Here is an 8229-nt window from a genome sequence, read left to right on the forward strand (position 1 = left end):
GCTAGAGTAGCGATTGGTTTTGCACAAAGTCTTCCCAGACAACTCTAACCCTAACCCAGGTGGGGTTGGCATCCACCTCTCTGGCTCCCAGTACTGGACACGGGGCCTGGCACTTAGTAGGTGCTCAGCGCCTAGCGACGCCATTGGATTGGACCCTAGAATGTTTCCTCCCTTCCCACCTCCATAATGGTGCTGATTTACAAGGCGGGGCAGGGACAGGGGCAGAGACCAAGCCGTGGTTTTTTCTCCATTTCCTGAGTTCCCTACCCTGCTGCGTGTTGTTTGCTGGCTTGTTTGTTCTCATCATAATGTAAATTCAGAGTTAGAAGATGCCGAGAAGCAGCCTTTCAGAGGAAAATGAAAAAGACTTGGCAAATCAAGACACGGGACTGGGGGGACGGGTGAGGGTTCTGCAGAGGAGGACAAGAAGTTTGAAAATTAAACAGAAGACGGCAGGTGGAGGGAATAGCTTTGGAGAGAGCCCTGATGGGAAGGCAGGGGTCAGAGTGAAATTGGGCACTTCCAGAAAGAGAGAAAAAACGGGCCCAGGCAATTTCCTGCCGAAATACCTGTGGGGATAAGGAGTCTTTTTTTTTTTTTTTTTTCAACCTGAGCAAAATCATCAAGCCCAGCTACTTTTATCATCTAAAACTCGTTCTCAGCTTTGCGCAGTGGCAGTATTGTAGCCAATGAGGTTTATCCGAGGCGCGATTATTGTTAATTAAAATTCGTTCTGGAGATTTCCTCCAACTCTCCCTGAGACTGTCATGTGTTACAAGGGACGGAGCGCTCACCAAAGTGTCTGAAAGCAGGTGTGGAGGCTCTATATAATGAAACAAATGGAAAATATTGATTTTGTTTCTTTTCGACCTGTTTTAATCCAACTATATTGGATCCTGTCTTATGATAAGAATTCTCTCTCGTTATGACGAGAAGACCAGGCTCGGCTGCAGGAGGGGCGCAGTGAGACCTGGGTGGTTGGCTTATCTCTGAAAGCCTCTTTTTTCTGCATCTCTAATATAGCCAGCAGAATTTCGGTTCCAATCTTCTACCGTGGCATTTCTGAAGGAAAGACCGAGGCACCGAAGAACATGCCAAAAGAGGCTGTGTGGTTTTCCCCCAAGGCTGGAGCTTAGAAAAAACTATATTTTTAATCCAGAGAAAGTGACTCTGTGTCATTCCGTGCAGGTTGGCTGCCTGGAGCCCGGGGGCTCAGCCCTGGGACCCAGGCTCCCAGGCCGGGTGGGCGAGGCCTCCCGCTGCCCGGCTCTCCGCCAGCCTCACCGGCCTCCTGGCTGCCCTGTCCGCCTCATCCTGACAATCCTCCTCACCGTGTTCTGGACACGCCAGGTGTGTTCATGACTCAGGGCCTCTGCTCTGCCCTCCCCTCTGCCTGGGCCGCCCTCTTATCTTCCTCCCGTAAACACCTATTCATACTTCAAATTCAAGGGATGCCTCCTCTGGGAAGCCCTCTGGACACTCCCAGGCAGAGCAAACTGCTTCCTCCCTAGGTGCCCACAGCTTCCAGTACCAAGACTCTTCGCGGGCTCCCTGGCTGCCTCTGGGCCAGACCACGTGGGCCGCAGCCGCAGGGACCGGTCTTCTGAATCTGTGCACAGAGCCGAGTCCGGGGCCTGGAGCGGCGTCTGCTCAGGGCAGGGCGGGCTTGTGGGACGAATGAATTCCTCGCTCCCCTCCTCCAACCCCCTCCTTGAAGATCGTCACCCATTAGGGGGAGGGAGCCTGGCATCCAGGGCCTCTAATCTCCGGATGAAAGGCACGGGCCGCTCTTCAGAAGATAAAGCATTCATCTTTCCTTCCCATTTTTCTTGTGCCACGGGAGCTCTGAGAATCCTGTCATTTCAATCTCTCTCAGGTTCTGCGTTCCTCTCAAAAAGATACCAGTTTACCCATGTGAAGGCTCTGAGGTGATTTTGTCTCTTGAGGGTTTTTTTAATCTTTAGAACCATAAGGGGATCCTGACACACACTTTGAAGTTCCCCTTCACACACGCCTGCCAGGAAGTAGCCACGATTTTTTAGATGTGAAGCGGCTGGGCTTCAGAGGGGCCCAGGTCTGTGGTCCACTTCCAGGACTGGCCCTGTACTGCCCCCTGTCCCATTTCCAGCAGGAGGCGTGGGGCAGAGAGAGCCAGATGCTTCGAAACTCTCACTGCTGTCCATGCGCTCTCTCCACTGGGTCCCCTGGTCTCTGCTGGCCTACCTGTGGTTTAGAATCTGAAAACAACGCCTCCCTTCTCCTGTTCAGTGCCATCCAGTTTACTAAGGAAATACTATGTTCATTCTCAGCATCACCCCACGGTGGGAACAACAGCCAGCATCTACTCTGTGTCAGCTGGGTACCAGGTGCCAGGCTAAGGATGTCACAGAGAGGAGTCCCCACCCCCCCAAGCCCTCCGAGAGGGCATCCATCACCTGTCGCATGGGCCAGGAATCTGATGCTCGGGGCCAGGGGAGAAGCAGCTTATGTCCCGTCTCAGAGCTGGTCAGTGGACTGTGTCTCCCTGCCCAGTCACCCTGCGGCCTGGCATCTCCCCGCCAGTGGCTGTTTCTCCTCCAAGCTGGAGCAGCAGCTTTGGTATCAGACAGACTAGGTTCTGGATCCTACCAGTGTAGCTAGATTTAGGCACACCACAGCATGTCCCAAAGCCTCAGTCGCCTCACCCATCGAATGGAGAAAACAGTAATGCCTCACCCTACAGCACTGTTGTAGAAATTAATTGAAATAGTGCTTACAGAGCTCTCAGCAGTGTCTGACACAGAGCATATGCTCTGTGTGTCTATTTATGCAGACAGATAGCTAGATAGATACTGGATAGATAGATAGATAATAGGCAGGTAATAGATAGATAAATAGATAACATATAGATCATATAGATGATAGATAAATAGATAGATGGTAGACAATAGATAGATATTTTTATTGTCATTTTTATTGTCACTCTTTACACCTCCCCCTGGAATTTGACCTTCACAGGGACAATTTTTGCTCAGCAAATGTCAGCACCATGATCCTCTACAAACGGCCTCTCCCTGAACTCTGATCCAACCCTTTGGATCATTAGGTCTCAGAAAAGCACTGATGGAGTTCCTGCTAAGTGCCAGGCACAGCACTGGAGTCGTAGGAGGTCCCTTCCTTGCCCCCAGGGAGTTCATTGTCTGTGGGTGGAAAGGATATGTAGACCAATAATTTGGGGGCAAAAATAGTGTTACAAGAGCACAGAAAATGGACAATTTTTGAAGCTAAGAGAAGGCAGGGAAGGCTTCTGCGGGCCATGGTCGTGAATAGGACCTTGATGGAAGTTGAGGAGTCAGCTGGGCAGAGAAAGTGTTGAAGGCGTGCTCTGAAGAGAAGGAAGAGCAGCTGCAGTGCTGGGTCCTCAGTTACCATCATCCGGTACTACAGTTGTGATGACTGGGAGGTGGTGGGGGGTCACGTGGAGAAGGTGGCAAGACCTGGTCACGGAGGCTCTTGTATATCCCGTGGAGCTGGGTTTGGATCTCACTGTGGTGGCCGATAACCCTCAAAACTTTGGTGTGCTTAAGAAATCACCCAAGGAGCTTATTAAAATGCATGTTTCTAGCCTCAAACCAAGAGACTTTGATATTATTGAATATGTAGCCAGGTGATTTCAATGGGGATGCTCCAGGGACCACAATCTTCAAGGATCACAGTAGATGATCAAGAACCACGGAAGGGGGGCTGGGTAGAGAGGGGCATGGGATACATGGTGTCTGTGATTTAGAAAGATCGATAATTCTGTTCCAGAAACACCTCTCAATCAACCGCTCCCTGGTAAGGACTACAACTTCCAGAAAATGTGATGCTACTTCTTCGCAGTCATGAGAGATTCTCTTTAAAACTTTTATTCAATTTTATATATACATACAACATACATTTGTCACACTAGTATAAAATGACTCATGTCTTTTCATTTGGACCAAAAAAAAAAAAATCTTTAGCCTACTAGAGACAACCTCTGTGATTTTTCAGTAGAACATGCACTTTCAGAAAATTTCCATTATCAAAACATAGTCTCCAAACATGAAGCGAGCCCCAGAGGGCCCAGAACTGCAGAGAGTTTCCATAAAATTCAATCGTTTTGTTTTAGGAGAGCCAGGGGCATTCGTAGCTTCCCTCCTGGCCAAGCGGTGTGCGTGGAAGATGAGACGGGGAGGAGTGCACAGAAAGTTCAAATCAGACACCGGTGCTACCAAGCAGAGAGGTTTATGGGGCTACAAGCTCATTCACTCACTCCTTTAACAGTGATCAGTGGGTTCTCTGAGCTTGTCCTGTGCAATACAGACAAGGTCTCAGGGCAACAATTCATTAGAATGAGACAGACAGGAAGAAGGTGCTCTGGACAGGAAGCACGAGGCAGGCTCTGAGGACCCACACTGTGCCCCTCTCCAGCTGTGTGACTGGGACTCTGCTCCTTAAGGCATTTGCTGAATAAGGGGGTGGGCTTGGGCATTAAGGTCCTACGGTTTCAGTTCAAAATGATGAACCTAATTCATCAAGAAAATGTTTAATATCTACTGTAGTTAAGAAAACAAATGTGTGTAAGCCTGTGAAAAGACTTCCAATTTTCTGGGACTAAACTGTTGAATTTTGGAGGTTAGTGGCATGCGTACCTGTCCTTTGAAACGAATTCACTTACAAGGACTATTGCATTCCCCAGAGGAGAGAAATGGGAAGGCAAGAAATAACAAATCACAGAATTTGAGCTCTAGAAGAGTTCCTTAGAGAGAACCTGATCTAATTCCATCAGCTGAGAAAACTGAGGTTCAGGGAAACCAACTCTGACCACACAGTAAGTTCAAGGCAAAAGAGAAGTAAGCAGCGGTCCTAGCTGGACCAGGATGAAACTCCAAGGTGTACCATGTCACTGTGATTTCCAGATTGTGGGGTAAAACGTGCAGTAGCAGTAACTGGGCTCAAGGGGTGAGAGAAAAGCGTTCAGATCTTCAAGATACTTCGCCCCTAGGAGCTCTTTAACTCAAATAGTTTGAGGACTTAAGAAAATAGCCCAAAGTGATGATCTGGGGGAAGTACAGACACAAATTGGTTCACTTTCTCAGTTACATGATTATACAACTATGTTCCACATCTCATCTCAAGACACGCCACTCAAAGATAAAGTTTACAGGTGGTGATATTAAACTCAAGCCCACATCAATCAGCAGCAGAGAACACTTGCCCTCAAGGGCCCCCTGCTGCAGAGAGAGGGAGTGGCTGACCAGGGCCAGCCAGCTGGCCGGCAGCGACAGAATCTTGGGCCAAGGATCAGAGGGCCAGGGCTCCTAACTTCCCGGGTCGCTGCTGTCACAGCCCTGCTTATGGGTTAGAGGCATACCGAGATGTGGAGGCCTGAGCCCTCAAGGCCCCAGGCCACTTACCCCAGTGTGGACATGGCCAAGACGTGCCAGGGAGTGGAGAGGACACCTATATTAGGCGGACAAGGGCTCAGCCTGTGACCCCTCGAGTGGGCTCCGGCCAGCAACTCGCCTCTCTCCCCTCACGGGTGAATTCAGAATGAATACCACCTCTGCACCCTGCAAGGTGGCGTGGGGATAAAAGGAGACGGGTGCGTATAAGCAACCAGCACGGCGTCCGGTGTAGAGTGAACAGCAGGGAGCAGGTCAGAGCCTGGACTGTATTGTCGGCAAGCCTAGGTTCAAGTCCCAGGTCTGTCGTTCAGTCAGGTGGTCCTGGCATCACTACGTTTCTCTCTGCTTTGAACTTTTTTTTTAAGTGATTTATTTGTTTGTTTATTTATGGCTGCGTTGGGGCTTCATTGCTGTGCACGGGCTTTCTCTAGTTGTGGCAAGTGGGGGCTGTTCTCTGTTGCGGTGTGCGGGCTTCTCATTGCGGTGGCTTCTCTTGTTGCAGAGCACGGGCTCTAGGCACGCGGGCTTCAGTAGTTGTGGCACGCGGGCTCCGTAGCTCTGGCTTGCGGGCTCCAGAGCGCAGGCTCGGTAGTTGTGGCGCATGGGCTTAGCTGCTCCGCGGCATGTGGGATCTTCCCGGATCAGGGATCGAACCCGTGTCCCCTGCATTGGCAGGCGGATTCTTAACCACTAAGCCACCAGGGAAGTCCCTCTGCTTTGATCTTTGCATCTTTAAACTGGAGCTGTTACACTATCCACACCTCACAGGGCAGTTGTGAGGATAAATTTATATATAAATGCCTATCTCCTAGCACAGACTCTAGCACATAGCAAGTGCTCATTTAATGTTTTCAGTAGATGACAGCCATCAACATTAAAAGTGTTATAATTCCTCGCTGCCTTTCTTCCTAGTAACTGAATTTGTACTCAGCTCTACACAGTCAGTCAGGAGACGGGAGGCACTCAAAGAGGGAAGCACAGCCAGTGGGTTGGAATCCATCTAATTGCTGGTTTCACTTTATTCTACCATTAATTGGTAACATGGCAAGGTTCAAAGACCTAATGATTAGTATTAGCTTTCCCTCTTGGGTAAGGCTGGCTATCTTCCCACTCCACCTGGCTCAGCCTTTCATGAAGAAATCGCCTGAGCAGCAGCTGTCCCATTTGTCAAACGCTGAGAGCACTCAGTAATGATCTAATGCGCTCGGGGCAGAGAGCACATGCTAATAGCACCAGGCCGCTGATATCCTCGGAGCCCCTCGCGGGCATGCAAACCTCTCCCAATAGACACGGGGGAAGCTAAGTGGCTGAAAGGTTAAAATTAGCTGCTCTCTTACTAGACTTCTTGCTGGAGGGGGAGTCATAGGTTCTCAAGCTTCATGCTCCTACACCATCCCACCCCTGCCTTTCCAGCCTATAATATTCAATCCGCCACTTCAGATAGAACGAAAACGCCCGTGAACTGTAAACAATGTGGCAAACGTTGGAAACAGGTCTCGAAACACGGCAGAGGATCCTCTTAGAGGGCCTTGTCCCGTCGGACTAGGCCACCTCTCCCACACCTCGGTCCAGCTGCGCGTTTTCCAGAGGGTTCCACCGGCGCCACCGCACTCTCAGCACAGAAATTCTGGGGCCAGTCCTGGCTCCTCTTTGCCATCCCCCTGTGCAGCTTTTCTCAGTGATGTCTGCCCACTCGGAGGGCCTCCTGTTCTCTCCTTTCTTACAGCCTGTGTCCTGCATGTTGAGCTGTAGGGTCTAGTCTGCTGGATATTCATTTGTCTCCACTACAACCCTGTGAGTTCCTGACCTTCATATTCTCCTCATCTGCCTCCACCCTGGCCCAGGAGGACGGGAGCAAAGGGCTTGGCACAAGGTGTATGTATAAAAAATATATAGATACACATATGTAATGCGGTTGACCCTTGAACAACTCGGGGGCTAGGGGTGCCCACACTCCCAGCGGTGGAAAATCCACGTATGACTTATAGTCGGTCCTCCATATACATATAGGTTCTTCCACATCCCCGGATTCAACCACCATGGATCCGGTAGTATTGCAGAATTTACTATTGAAAAAAATCTACCTCTAAGTGGACCCTCGCAGTTCAAACCCATGCGGTTCAGGGTCAGCTGTATTATAAAATGAGTATCATTCTATATTGTACCCAGTGTTTTCCGAAATTTAAATATTTGGTTTCCAAAGACACTGTACTCTTCTTTGGAAACACAGGCTTGTTTTCTCCTGCATATGTATCCCTCCTCGGTAGCAAGCACAGCCGGGGAGGGCACCAGGTTCTCAGGATGCATTTGGATGACACAGTCTTAGGGCAGGATGAGCTTTTAGTGAACATCCAGCCCATTCATTTCACAAATGGGAAAACCAGGTCCCAGTAGGAAAGGAGGCCCAGCATCATTAGCCTCCAGAAGCTTCATTCCCAGACCTTCCTCACCGACAGCACAGATAGCTACTATGCTGTTACAAAGGCTTTCTTAGCAGTTCAAAAAGAAAATCTTGTCAAACCTTTCAGAGCAGGACGGCAGGCTGATAGATCTAGATAACCCACTTTTTTTTTCTTTGCAAAGAAAAATCGAATAATAAGGCTAATTCCCTCTGATCCTGAGGATAGGTGAGGTCTGAGTTTACACTTCAAGGGGTTGGAGCTCAGAGAAAAGATGATGTACCATTAAAATGGGAACTTTGGCAGGTACAAAAAAATAAGCATATACTTCAGGGATTTGGAACTACAAGAGACAGGAAAATCGGCCTCATTAATGACAAAATGCAGATGCTTTTCTTCCTGAGTTGAAAAAAACCACA

At 49.3% G+C, this 8229-nt stretch overlaps 1 pseudogene; it reads left to right on the plus strand.

Moving 5' to 3' along the window:
• The first annotated feature begins 660 nt into the window (after positions 1-660).
• LOC112065550 (uncharacterized) lies at positions 661-738 on the plus strand (annotated as a pseudogene).
• Positions 739-8229: the final 7491 nt, after the last annotated feature.

Source organism: Physeter macrocephalus, unplaced genomic scaffold (assembly GCF_002837175.3).
Source record: "Physeter macrocephalus isolate SW-GA unplaced genomic scaffold, ASM283717v5 random_1780, whole genome shotgun sequence".
Taxonomy (NCBI): domain Eukaryota; kingdom Metazoa; phylum Chordata; class Mammalia; order Artiodactyla; family Physeteridae; genus Physeter; species Physeter macrocephalus.